Source organism: Erpetoichthys calabaricus, chromosome 12 (assembly GCF_900747795.2).
Source record: "Erpetoichthys calabaricus chromosome 12, fErpCal1.3, whole genome shotgun sequence".
NCBI lineage: Eukaryota > Metazoa > Chordata > Cladistia > Polypteriformes > Polypteridae > Erpetoichthys > Erpetoichthys calabaricus.
Genome location: NC_041405.2, coordinates 31,079,849 through 31,095,302, shown reverse-complemented (window position 1 = coordinate 31,095,302; position 15,454 = coordinate 31,079,849).

Genomic DNA, 15,454 nt, shown 5'->3' with positions numbered 1-15,454 from the left:
GAGAAATTCGAAAGCTCAAGTTCACAAAGTTGCACAGTGCCTGAAATAAAAAAGAAGTTGTCACATATCAAAGTCGGCGTGAAAAAGCGAGTCGTAGCCCACCGTCTGAGTGTCATATGAAAGCTTATTAGGGTACAAAGAAAAAAAAAAAGGCACACAGTGAGGAAAAAGCACGTAATGTCAACTTTAATCTCGAAATTTCCACTTTAATCATGTAGTTTATTTTGTCATTAAAGCAGAACATCATAAACTTCATCTTAAAATCGTTTAATGTTTAGTTTTTCAAATCCCATTGTAACTAAAGTAGCACGTTAAATGCTATGTTTTGTATTTGATCTTCTATGTGCTCTATGTGTGTGAATCACTACGTGCTTCCGGGCTTTCTCTTCCTCCGACAGGACACAGAATCCATTACATTCGTAATATTACAGCTCTCTGAATAATTAAAATACTGAGATGTACTGTATACGTGATATCATTTTCATGATGATAGGAGTTAAAGCATGTTATTAAACATGGGAACAGGATGGCGCAGTGATTGTTCATGTCTCACACAAGATGCTTGCTGCACCGTGTGTGACCTTCAATGAAATAATTTATTGCAGCAGTACTGTCTCTTTCAAACGTACTAACACCCAATTCCTGTCCTTACTTTTCTTTCTCCAAATACCCAATCGCCACACAATCAGCTCTGTAATAGATGTTAAGCCATCTGTAAGCTTAGAACGGCAATTCTTCAAAACTTTTAAGGAACATTGAAATATCTTCGTAGTACATGTTTAATTATTCTATCCATCTATCCTTCCAGTGTCACGTCAGCACCAGCAAGAATACAGTGCTAAGCAGGAACAATCCGTGAATGGGATGCCAGTTCCTTGCTAGCGCTGCAACACCATGTCCTCACATCTTTATTTATTAACAATATAGATTATTTAAATTAAGTTAAAGTTTTATCTGTTTAATATAATAAACATATTTTGCTGCATTTCATTTTAAAAATGATATCGTCATCATATGTAAATACGCGCTTTATAAAGTGGCTCAGGTTGTGCAATATTATAACTGTAGTGCAACTTTACAGTGAGGTAATTGTACTTATAAGTACAGACAATTCTACAAGGAGCACTTGATGGACTGATTGAGTGTGTTTATAGTTCTTGGGATGAAACTGTTTTTGAACCTCAAGGTCAGTACAGGAAAGACTCTGAAGCGTTTGCCGTGTGAGAGCAGTTCAAATAGGCAGCATGGCTGAGGCAGCGTGTGCCTGGTGCTGTATACCGATAATTCTCTGCTGTAGATCTGTGATTCCCCACTCAGATATAGTGATATAAATACTCCGAGTGGTACAGTGAGAGTAATATGGAAAAAGATGATCCGCTATAGCAACCCCTAATGGGAGCAGTTGAAAGAAGAAAAAGAAGATGCAGTGAGAGTAACAACGCTAAAGCAGCTATGGTAATTAGAATAGTTTGACCATTCTGAGGACCATTATTTTATTACAGGTTAATTACAATCAGATGCATTAAACTAATAAACAATATGTGGTTAATTTCAATGTATTTATAAAGCCGCGTCAGATATGTGGATCTAAAAAAGAAAGGGTAACCACACAGGAACATTAGCACTGCTTTGATGCTGGGTGCTGCCAGTCTGAAAAACCGAGCGCAGAACTTGAGTATGCCAGCGTATGAGCTACCGTGGAAATGTGTGTGGTGGGGGGAACAGCCCGGACACAGACAGGTAGACATGAAGGTTTCACCACACACACGTTTATTTACAATATTTACAATAGTGAGCACAATACCCAGTGCCCCCTTCAGTCCTGGCCACACAACACAATGCCTTCACTGTCTCTGGTTCGCCTCCACTCCTCTCCACCGAGCTTTGTCCACTTCCACCCGACTCTTGCCATTGAATGGAGGGAGGCGGGCAATTTTATACACCCCCGGATGGGCTCCAGGTGCTTCCCGACACTCTTCCGTCGACCCTCCCCTGTGTGGCGGAAGTGCCGGCTGCACAACCGGAAGGACTCCAGGTGTCCCTGCTCCTCTTCTCCCCAGCACTTCCGGGTGTGACGGAAGTGCTGAGGTCCAGGGCTCCCAAGGCATTGGGGCGCCCCCTGGCGGTGACCACGGGCCCCTACAGGGTTGGGCTTCCAAGCCCTGTACCCGTGGCCCCCAATACAACCAGGGCGGTCACCCCCTCATGTTCTGGAGGAGGCACAAGCCCTCCTTCGGTCCTCCTGGGCATCCCAGCCGGGCATGAACCCCGTCCGGGTGCCACAGTGGCTTTACGCCAAGTTTAGGTTTTATACATCGCGATTTGAACATGGAAACGTTCTTATGCAATATTTTTGTGCGTACGCACCGTTTATACATGATGCCCCTAGTGAGCAGAGAAGGCAAACTGGGACATGGCAGTGGGGTGGAGACCACAGGTGTAGTACCACTGGAAAAGAAGTCCCAGGGAGGTATAAAAGTCATGATGGGTAGTGTTGGCAATAGGGAGCCCAACACCTCCACGGTTTGTACATAGTGGCTTGTAGTGTTGGAAAAAGGCTGGACTGATTAGTGTGAAACAAACCTGTTAAATAACTGGTTCAAATCCTCCACCCTGTCTTTGTTGCCTTCCTCTTCCAGATTTACAGCCTGCTCATAGCCTGTGGTAGTCCTCATCACATTCCACACTTCCTTTATGCCGTTCTGCTGTAGCTTGATCTCCAGTGAACCTTCCTGTACTGAAGCTGCTTCCTCAGTTCTGACTGAACCTTCTCAATCTTCTCCTTATCACCACACTTGAAAGTCTTCTCCTTCTTATTCAATAGAACTGCAGGTCCTTTGTGATCTATGGTTTGTGGTTGGGGAAACAGCACACTGTCTTTGTGGGAACTGTGCTCTCCACTGTAACACAGTGACTGACTCCCTGAATGTCCTCTACGTGTGTCACACAAAGCATATCACAGTTTACACTCTCAAGGCCACCCTGCAGATATCTTGTGTTGTTTTAGAGTACCTTGAGATGATATTGGTTGTGGAAGGTGGTATGGAAAATAAACATCCACTGAACGTTCCATTCATGAGGACCGCATTTCCCTGATGTTCTCCATTTTATAAAATAAGACTTACAGTAATTAGCTCACTGATACAGAAGTAAGCATGTAGGCATTGGAGCATAAATGGACTTGTCCCAACCTGAAAGTGGCATACAGGTGACACACAGAGCACGCACGTAAACTAACATTACAATTAATGAAACATTATCCATCTCCATCTGCGGCTCTTTTGTACCAGATGAGAGTTGAATTGCCTATTGTATGAGGCAAGTTGTAACACCTTCTTGAGGCTGAATTGAGAAGCCTGAACGTGTAACTCCAACCTCTGCAGCAAACAGCAGCTGAAGCTTTGTGAGCACCTCACCCAGGAGACCTGCAGGGAACTGGAGTTCAGTCACGTACTGTGGCTCATCTCCAGCCATTTAATGAGAGCCTAGTGCTTGCCATTCCATGTGACCTTTTCAACAGCGAGAAGCCGGCAATGTAGCCAAGAGTTTAGAATTGCCACAGACTTTCAGGGGAAGGCTTATATTTTTCGGAGACAAAAATGTTGTCATCCATAACAATGATACATTTATTAAGGGTATTTTTTCCCAAAAGCAGTTACTAGTGAACGACTGAAGCCAGGATTAAGGCTTTAGCAGTGCCCCCTCCCCCATTGAAAATTTGTCCATATGCACACCGCATGATTTAGCGGTGACTGCAGCTGATCACCCCCCACATGACTAGAAAGGCCAGAGTTATGTGGAACGTTACATTTTACAAAATAGCAGCGACCGGCCGTTCACAATAATGTTATTCTTTGCCTCACAAATGTAATGAACTTTACAAAAAAAAATGTAAAGCTTTTGCTGTACGCAGCTCAAGCATTTAGCCCAACTACAGAAGAAATGAAGCATTTGCCAAGTTTATGTCAAAAAAATCCTTTCGACAGGGAAAGTCACGGTTCGGATTACCCCCATAATTACAACCTGGAGATTAGAAAGCCAGGCCACATTGTGTGTGGAAACCGCCATGAAAAGGTCAGTTAAAAAGGGATCTGCTCAGCGTGTCCCGTTACTGCAATAAAAAAAGAAAGCACGCAGAGTCGAGCATTACAAACATAAAAAGGTTTAAAGCCCTGAGATGCGAATCTCTGTTCTTTGTTTAATATGTTTTATCAGTTTGCCTTAATGCAACGTGTCAGTCATTTTGGATTTCAAACTATACCTTTGCTAGGTCAGAGTCTCTCAATGTCTTTTTTAGTCTATAATCTAATGTGTTCAATCCTCAAGCATTTTATAATCAATTATTCATTATTTTATATAGCACCTCACATGCCCCTATCAACTTTTTAGTTATCTTTGCTTTATATCGTGTCTTTCATAATGTGCCTGCTCTCCATGCACTTTATAACCAGTCTTCAAACCTTATTTAACACCTCAGATGTTGATATCCATTTTCAAGGTATCCGTCTAAAAGCAGTTTCTAATCAGTCCATCTCTGTTTTATATACTGTGGCATCTCACATACTGTGCACTACCTATTTACAGCCAGCCTATACCCTATATAGTGCCTTTCAAAATGAGCCGTCTCTTCAAAGACTTTACATTCAGTCACACCATGCTTTAAATAGTTCCATTTTCAGTGGAAATCGCTTTACAATCAGGCATTCATTATTTACATTGCAGCGTATTTAATGACCACATCCCCAATGCCCTCTATAGTCAATTATTCATTTGTGTATGCAGTGCCATATGCAGAACTGCTGAGGCGCCTAGGGGTGAAGGTTAAGGGTTTGCATGTGACACAAAGTTAATAAGCAACGGTACAGTTTAGAGACATTTCTACTTGTTCACCAATAAAAATAAAAACTGGTGTAGACAATATTCACAATAAAATGTTGTTTTCGACTTCCATCACATTTACAGTCTTTGTGGAGTTGGCACATCCTCCATATGCAGGGATGGACTGGGATCTGCAATCGGCCCTGGACTTTTTATTCAGACGGAATCAGCCAGACACAGAGCGTCCTTGTGCATGTGCCCATGACATTCCCTAATGATCTGTAACTAAAGTAGTATTGTCTGCTTACTGACATAAAAGCATAGGCTGTGCAGATGCTCCACTGACCCCCTGACTCTCTCGGATACTCCTGCCACTCACCAGCTGAGTGCTGCTACTCTCCAGATGTTACACTTTGCTGAACTTTGATAAAAACCTTAAAATGTGTGACAATCTGAAAAATGGACATGGTTAGGTTGTAGTCCAAACTGAACTTCTATCACCCTCCATATTTTATTTGTTCCCAATGAATCTTTAGGATTGTAATCACCCAGATCGTCACCATAATTGATAAAGTAGGGATCATCCTACCAGAGCACATATGGAGAATGCCCACACGTTACAACAGATCTTTATTTAAATGATAAATGAGAGACAGATGCATGTGGCATTAATGCACGTAAACATAGACCTTTTTTCTGTGTCAATGGAGCAAAACACATTGCTTCACTTTTTTTTGTTTTTGTGGATGCTGCTCTTCTGAAATTATTTAGCCCATCACTAGCTGCAATCAAATTACACCCTGTTTGGGTTTAGCTCTCACAACAACAACATTTATTTATGTAGCACATTTTCATGCAAATGATGTAGCTCAAAGTGCTTTACAAGATGAAGTAAGAAAAAATAAAAATATAAAAGTAAGATTAAGTCAGTCAGTCATTGTCCAACCCGCTGTATCCAAACACAGGGTCACGGGGGTCTGCTGGAGCCAATCCCAGCCAGCATATGCCGCAAGGCCGGAACAAACTCTGGGCAGGGCACCAGCCCACTGCAGGGCACACACACCCACACACCAAACACATACTAGGGACAATTTAGGATTGCCAATGCACCTAACCTGCATGTCGTTGGACTGTGGGAGGAAACCGGAGCCCCTGGAGGAAACCCACATAGACAAGGGGAGAACATGCAAACTCCACGCAGGGAGGACCCGGGAAATGAACCCAGGTCTTCTTACTGCGCCCACTGTGCCACCGTGCTGCCCAGTAAGATTAAGTAACAAAGACTAAAGTAAGTTCTGATAGCCAGGAGGACAGAAAAAAAGACAAAAAAAAACTCCAGAAGGCTGGAGAAAAAACAAAATCTACAGGGGTACTGAGGCCACAGGACCACTTGGCCCCCATTCTACCTAACGTAAATGATCTCAATCAGTCCTCATGGTTCACAGACTTCACATGGAAGTATTAGATGATGACGGTCATGTGGACCTCTGGCCTTTAATCAATCAATGGAGTGACATCACAGTGCTTTGATCAGGTGGTGGTGGTGCAGATCGCCACCACAGAAAACCAGAAAAAGCACAGAAGAGAAAGTAGGGGTTAGTACAAATTATGGAGCCACCAGGAATGATATTGATAATTAATCGAATATACAGAGTATCAGGATTAAACTAAGATGAAGCTATGAGAAAGCCATGTGTTTTCAAGAGTGTTTTAAAGTGCTCCACCATATTAGCCTGGCGAATTTCTATCAGTAAGCTATTCCAGATTTTATGTGCATAACAGGAGATGGCCGCTTCACCACTTCTTTTACGTTTAGCTCTTGGAATAAGAATGCAGACACTCATTTAAAGATCTAAGGTTACGATTTGGCATGTAAGGTGAGAGGCATTCTGAAATACAGGATGGAGCAGATTATTTAAGGCTTTGTAAACCATAAGCAGTATTTTAAAGTCAATTCTAAATGACACAGGTAACCAGTGTAGTGACATCAGACCTGGAGAGATGAGCTCAGATTTTCTTTTCCCACTTAAGATTCTAGCAGCTGCATTCCGCACTTGTTGCAATCGATTGATTTTTTTTTGGTGGTCCTGAGAGGAGTGCATTACAGTAAACTAGAATAATCTCACCCTTTGCTGACATGACACTGAACAGAATAATCGAGTTAAAAAAAATAGGTGAAATGAGACAAGATATCAGCACAAAGATGAAAGAGGCCAGTGAGAGTTTCTGTCTTAGTTGTGTCATTGAAATATGTGCGCGACCAAAAATGTCTTTCCATTGAAAACGACCATGTTTTTGTTTTTTTATTTATTTATTTTATTTTATAGGTGGCAAATCTAAGAGTGAAAGCACTGAATTTGGAGTCAAGCACCACATCCATGAATTCCAGCAGGAGTGCAGCTCTTGAGGTCGGTAGTTTCACGGATAGCAATTCATGTGTCCTGACAGGAGTGCAGCTTGTGACTAAATGAGACCAAATGAAGCTTCTCTGATGCTGTCCTTGATTAATTCTGTCAGTGAGTTAAAAGAGTGGATGGATGATAACTGTTTATATCTGAATACAGAAAAAAGCAGAAATGTTATTTATTGGAGGGAATGACGCTGACCGCAACTACAGTACATTCTGTTACTGTTTAACTCAGTTGGAATCACCATTATTTTTACCGATTTAGCACATAATTTAGGTGTTATTCTTGACAGTAGTGTCAGCAGGGGACCTTGTTTTTCGATTTCCTGGATAATCTAGTTACTGATTGTGTCAGGGTTGTCTGTGTAGGTATTTGCTGTCTTGCAAAGGAGTCACCGCTTTGAAGTCTGGCTGGTTGAGTATACAAACAATACCACGTTGTGATAAAAGAACTGCTGCTTCCTTGGAGGATATCTGTATTTACCTGAAATTAACATGTTTGACAATATTGGTTTCTAATCAGCAGATCTGTACTCATTAATGGTTGGTAACAATACATTTTGTTAACTTGTGTTTTCATTAATTGTTAAACCCAGGAAATTTAGGTGTGCCATTGATTAAACTGATTGTCCAGGACTGACAACAGCAGGGACTGAAGGAGATTTAAACTCCTGGGCAGCAGAAGGCAGAGGGGACAGTCCACTGAGAATGCTGCCAAGACACTCGGTCAGAGCACAGGGGCTCGCAGGCAGACGAGGGTACCTGGCTGGCACGACGTGAGGCACAAGGATGGCAACACTTCCAGGGAGGAAGAGACAGCTCCACAAGGAGATGCCGGATGTGGGTTCAGCGAGAGAGGGAATCTGCATGAAAGGACCAAGCAAAGCTGACAGACGAGAAATGAGGTGTGCCTAGGTCACAGCAACACAAGGAGCCCAGAGTGGAAGAAAAAGGAACGACGAAGAGACGTTGACAGGGATTCCACAATTTGACACAACTTCTGTTGGGAAACGAGTGTCCGGGGAACAGAGTGCATCCGTGGACAGTTGAACAATTAAGTGTTAGGGTAACACAGTGCGCAAACTGGACTCTGCACCACTAAAGGTTGTATCCTCCAATTCTTGCTTTTAACAGACTTTTAGAGTGTGGACTGTGTGTTTTCCTTTTAAAAAAAGGATATTCGTTCCTGATATGTTTAGATTCTGTTAGGTTCATTTATCTTTTTAATGTATTTTTATTGTCTTGTGTAATAGAACTTACTGTTGCTTTTTTCTGAAATTACTGTTGTGTCTTTCATTGTGTGTTTACTCACCGCCCAATATAAAGAAACCTGTGTGCTATTATTGGTAAATTTCATGAGTTCCCAGTCTCTTAATAAAACTGGGTGGCGTAGTCGGATATTTAAATGGTGTCTAAGTTAGATTACCTGTAACAGACACCTGTTACAGTAGCGTTTCATTTAAAACACACATAACAACCTATCTAAACCGTGTTTTTCCATTTTAAAATGTTGGAAGATTAGGACATTTTCCAAATATGCAAGACTAGCTGTGTATGGACACCCTGGCAGTTTTACAATATTCGTAAACTTAGAGAGGTATCAGCTAACTCTTAAGAATTACACCAGGCAGCGGACGTCGACTCACCCGTGCTTGCTGCCCCACTGGCTTTCGTAAGAAGACACTGACAATGCTGTAGTGCTGGTATATGAGTCCTTTTTGTCTCGAGAAAATACTTCTGGATAGACAACCCTAACCCTAACCTAATTTTAGTGAAAACTTCCCCTCCATTGCTGAGTTGCTTCACTTGCACGTTGTTGAGCCGCGGCGTTTATTATAACATGATTAATCACTTCCTTCTTCATGTAGTTTACGTTCCGAAAGTGTCAGCAGCTGCCATGGAGCTCGGGGATGATGGCGTGTGCACAATTGCAGGCGGAAGAGTTATCTCAGGATGAACTGTAAATGAATTCAATCAGCTAGTCTAGTAGCAAGAATATTTCTTTGGAAAGCACTGAGCAAATATTTTGCCATGCATCTTGTTTGATTTCAGGGCCCCAGGAGCCCACGGAACCCAGGGTTCAAGCTTAGATTACCTTAAGCCAAAGACCAGCCATGCTAAGATGATTTTAATTGGCCCATCTCCATCCATATCCCCATTAACATGGCCATTCAATTCAATTCAACTCAATTTATTTTTTTATTGTATAGTGCTCTTCACCAAGTGTTGACTCAGACTTCTTTAACAAAATCATAAATGCATATTATGTGCTAACACAAATAAAATTAAAGATGATAAAGCTTTAGAAAAATTGAACCAGAGAGACACTCATGACCGATATATGTAACTAAAACAGCTGGATACGATGAAAAAAAATCAACATCTGCCGGAGCAAAGACCCAGTGTCCAGTGGTCAGAGCACCAATAAGAGTCACCAAAGGGGAGACCTGAGGGACACATTATTACTGGTATTAAGCCATCTAAACTGTAACCTCGTAAACCTTACTTTGTGTTAATAAACCTTCTGTTTTTGATAAATTATTTTTCAGGCTTTCTTTGCCAGCTAAGGGTGTTATACAGAGAAATACAGTTTGGATCTGTCAATTTTGTATCACAAAATTCATTATAATTGTGGTCAGGATAATGCGCTAATTTGTTTCAGTACTTAAAACTGAACTCTTTGCCATCAAATCAAAGGGCTTAAATGATAATGTAAAGAACCATGGGGCACTTATTTTGATTGATTTTCCTTTCACAATTTTAATTCCTTGGCACACTTGTGCACAATGCCTTCAAGAAGTGTTTTTTTTAATCTTGTATCTTATAGTTTACAGTCACGTGCAGCCTGAAGCTATTAAAACCTTTGGAAGACGTATTAAGTTTTTCATCTCACAGCAGCAGCAGGGATCTCCTTTGGCAGAACTTCATTTGCAGATGTGTGGCACACAGATAGGAAGTGTGGGCAGAACTTCTCAAGATTTTAGTTTCCGATTCAATGTTGTTTTTCTCCCCCACCAAACACTGATAAGCTTTTGGATATTAAGGTTGTATGAGTTGTCATTTCTATGCATGTCTAGGCATATGCCCACTTTCTATGAATGGAATTGTAAGGAACAAAGCAGGCACTAATGGTGGGTTATTTAGTTGTTTTAAATTACTCCCTCAAAATTGAATGTTGCTCCATGTACACAAATGCAAACTCATACATGTAATGAAAATGACACCATTTTGACATCAATCCATATCTTCACACTCATCCTGAGAACAGGTCACCTTCTTCTTCTTCTTCTTCTTCTTCTTCTTCTTCTTCTTCTTCTTCTTCTTCTTCTTCTTCTTCTTCTTCTTTCAACTGCTCCTGTTAGTGGATCATCTTCTTCCATATCTTTCTGTCATCTGCCTCTTGTTCTGTTTCACTTATCACCTGCATGTCCTCTCTCACCACATCCATAAACCTTCTCTTAGGCCTTCCTCTTTTTCTCTTGCCTGGCAGCTCTATCCTTAGCATCCTTTTCCCAATATACTCAGCATCTCTCCTCTGCACATGTCCAAACCAATGCAATCTCGCCTCTCTGACTTTGTCTCCCAAACATCCAACATGAGCTGACCCTCTAATGTCCTCATTTCTAATCCTGTCCATCCTTGTCACACCCAATGCAAATCTTAACATCTGCTACCTCCAGCTCTGTCTCCTGCTTTCTGGTCAGTGCCACCGTCTCCAACTCATGCGCTGTGCAAGAAAGGACAGAGCCGGTTATACTACCTTAGAAGGCTGGCGTCCTTCAACATCTGCAATAAGACGCTGCAGATGTTCTATCAGACAGTTGTGGTGTGCTGAGGAGGCAGCATTAAGAGGAAAGACGCCTCACGCCTGGACAAACTGGTGAGGAAGGCAAGCTCTATTGTTGGCATGGAGCTGGACAGTTTAACATCTGTGGCAGAGCGACGGGCGTTCAGCAGGCTCCTATCAATTATGGAGAATCCACTGCATCCACTAAATAGTTTCATCTCCAGACAGAAGAGCAGCTTCAGCGACAGACTGCTGTCACTGTCCTGCTCCACTGACAGATTGAGGAGATCATTCCTCCCCTAAACTATGTGACTCTTTAATTCCACCCGGGGGGGTAAACGTTAACATTTAACATTATACATAGTTATTGTCTGTTTTTCACCTGCATTATTATCATTCTTTAATTTAATATTATTTATTGTATCAGTATGCTGTTGCTGAAGAATGTGAATTTCCCACTGGGATTAATAAAGTATCTATCTATCTATCTATCTATCTATCTATCTATCTATCTATCTATCTATCTATCTATCTATCTATCTATCTATCTATCTATCTATCTATCTATCTATCTATCTATCTATCTATCTATCTATCTATCTATCTATCTATCATATAACATAGCTGGTCTCACTACCATCCTGTAGACGTTCCCTTTCACTCTTGCTGATACCCGTCTGTCACAAATTACTCCTGACCCTCTTCTCCACCCATTCCACCCTGCCTGCATTCTCTTTTTCACCTCTCTTCCACACTCCCCATTAATCTGTACTGTTGATCCCAAGTATTTAAACTCATCCACCTTCGCCAACTCTACTCCCTGCATCCTCACCATTCCACTGACCTCCCTCTCATTCACACACACATGTATTCTGTCTTGTTCCTACTGACCTTCATTCCTCTCCTCTCTAGAGCATATCTCCACCTCTCCAGGGTCTCCTCAACCTGCTCCCTACCCTCGCTACAGATCACTACAGATCACAGATTACATTCCTGTCTAATCTCGTCTCTCTCAACCTGCTCTTTTTTGGCATAAAACCATACTGCTGCTCACTAATCATCACCTCACTTCTTAACTGAACTTCCAGTACTCTTTCCCATAACCTCATAACCTTTATCCCCCTGTAGTTACTACAGCCCTGCACATCTCCCTTATTCTTAAAAGTCCCAAGAACAGGTCACCAACCTCCATATATTTCTGTCTGTGTAAACTTTGCAGCACACAAAGACTAAAAAATGTAGAAAGAAAGGATGCACCAGTACAGATAGGCCGTGGATGCTGTTAGTTTGTTGTCTTCTGCCAGGATCTCGTGTGCCCTTTTTGCCACTCTCCTATAAAGCAGTAGCTGGTAAATCATCTGAGTAACAACCTCTGCCCAGTCTTTCCAATCTGAGCCAGTTGTAAAACAAAAGAGAGGAACAAGATGAAATGTTGGGGCACCATATAGGCATACCCCGTATAACTGCTGGAAAAAGAGCAAATTGTCAGCCAATTTCAAATCTTCTATTCATATCAAGTTTCATCCCAACTTCAGTCCCATCTTTCAAAAAATAACCTTTTTGAACAGTTTCAATCTGGCTTTCGTCTTAAACACAGCACAGAAATGGCCCTGGTCAAGATTACACATGGTCTTCTCTGGGTGGCTGACATGGGACTCTTCTTGATCTCAGTTCCGCTTCAGATATCTTTGACACGTCAAGCTAGTTTTGGAGTCTGTGGCCTGTGGTCTGTGGTGAATACTTACCTAATCGATTGTTTGTGCTTTATATTTATTACTTTACTCCACTTTGGAAAGATCTGTTTTCACTTTGACATTACACTCTTTTTCTGCAAAGCATAGTCAAAAAAGCTAAATTTAATCCACTTTGGTTCAATGTTGTATAACAATAAAATGTGAAAACTTCCAAGGTGGTGGGGTGGGTGAATATTTTTTTATAGGCACTATATATACACAATGGGTAGAGTTGAGGTTCTGAGGCTAGGGATCTGCGTGATTCCACCCTGTTAGGCCATTGGGCAAGGCCCTTAACCTGCAATTGCTCCATCTTGATTGTGACATTAACCTGAATCCAGCCCTGCAAGCAGGTCCTCCAATTTACAGGGAAAACCCGGGTGTTGATGGCAGGATTGGCTCTCCAGCCACTGTAAAAAACCTCACACTCTTCCACTCCATTCAAACTGGTGTGGTGCTGAGGTGTCACTAGTTACAGGGCTGCACTCAAGTCCTAATTTGGGCTCATGAGGTGGTGGGTGCAGCGACGCGCTGTATCAGTACCTGCCGACAACCTCTCTCTCTCTCTCATTATACACAATTAAATACAATATAAAATATGTAATTGCAAGTATCACATATATAGTGTAGTCTTTGTGACTTTTTGGACTTTCCTCAAGGTAGTTTAGTTTTTCTTTCATATCTCCTCAGGCATGCTGGTTATGCTATTTGGCGATTCTGAATTGACCAGACAATGGATTGGCTCCCCGTTAAGGGTTGCTTAACAATTTACAGCAAATGCTCAGATCTGAAATTGACTAAGTGCATTTGAGTGTGTATATATTAGCTTTTGGCGCTGGTATCGATGAAGGCAGGTGGCACTGCAGCTGAGTGATGATCACTTCTGTCTCACAGCTCAAGGATGCTAGGTTGGAATCCAGCCCAGCTTGTCTTTGTGGAGTTGACAAATACTAGCCATTGTTCTCTATATACTCCACCTTTCCTGTCACATGATGAATAAATGCATCGGGCTGACTGGCTATACTCTGACCTGGGCCTCTGTGGGTATGTGGTGTGGTGTGTCCTGTGAGGGACTGGCTGTCTGTTTTAAGAATGGTTCCACTTTCGTGCTCAGATCTAGTTGGGTGGCCACCAGCCCCGGTGACCCTGAACTTTAACCGGCTTCAGTACTAAATAAGTGGAATTTTATTTTAATAAAATAAAGTGTATTGTCTGAATCACAAAGTAAGTTTGGAAAATGTGTGGAAAGATATTAGAAAAATGGCATGGAATGGTCATGTAATGGAACAGTAATTCCATGCAAATTACACTTTAGTGATACCGCGTGAAATCACACAACGGAAGATTTTGCAATACAATACAAACATTTGTACTGCACAATAATATTGAATCAAGCACATTATCTTAAACAACATGTAGGATGTACACAAATAAATGTATAATGAACAGGAAAATCCTTCTCCCATCCATCATACAGAAAGAGACACACAGAATGCCAGCAGACCAGTGTTGTCCTTCCCGTGAGTTGAGATGGACGAAGATATTATCAACTGGAAAGCAACAAAGCATTTTTAAAAGTCACGCACACAGAGAACATGATGAATAAATAGACTGTGTGGCATTTTCATGTTTTTAAGATAGAAGGTTTTGGGAGTTTTTAAGCTCCAGATCACTCACGGAGCTGGCACCGATGTCAGTGTGTGTTTTTTGTTTTTTGTGTGTTCGTTTGTTTCTCTTCAGCATCTTGCATATGTACTGGTAGGCAAACAGGCTTTCAGCTATCTTTATTTGTAAATTTTTCTGAGTGTGTGTGTATGTGCCTGCAAACACCTGTGTATGCCTCCATGTGTGAAGGCTAGGGGGCGTCACTGAGCCCCAAACACAAACGCACAAAAAAGTCAGGGGTTGAAATCAAAGGGTTTTTTATTACACAAATACCTTTAATAACAATAAACAGGTTATCTCTTCCCTACTCTTCTCCCTCTTTTCCTCGCATTATTTTTCCTCCAAGATGAGTGCTACTCCGACTCATCGAGCTATGGAAGCGGGCTCCTTTTAGGCTGGACCAGACCACGCCACATCACCGGAAGTACTTCCTGCTCATAAGAAAGCCAGGGAGGTCCTCCCCTGGCAGTGCCCTCTATCATCTGCTAGGGACCTCTACAGAGCTGCATCCCTGGAGTCCAACTCCCATGCGGCCCCAAACAGGGACTCTATATGAGGGATAGTGCCACCTATTATAGTGGGGGATGAACTGTTCCCTGCCATCCTCTCTTGCCAGTTCTTGTAACCATCGGGCATCCAAATCAGGATGGGAATCAGAAAGTGTCCAGGCAGGGTAGTCCCATCCTTTCATTATTGCATCCTGGCTGGGTAAGGATTCCACTGCCGTCCTGGGCCAGACATCCAACCATCCCCTGGGGCATCTACAATGCATATCTAGATAAAGCATACCTCTCAAAAATGATCTGTGAAAAAATTTAGCCAATCAAAATTGTAGTCATGACTACACGGAACAGACTGCAAAAACCTTGATTAAATTGAGCAATTTCTTTGGCAGTTATCGTTAGACACAAGTCAGACCGTTTTTGAAGGATATAGGGATAAGTAGTGGACCAGACGGAACCAAAACAATAGGCCTGGAGCCCCGAACAAGAAAAACATGATGCAACTTTATTTAAAAAAAGGTAGCTCGACTTTTTCAGAAGT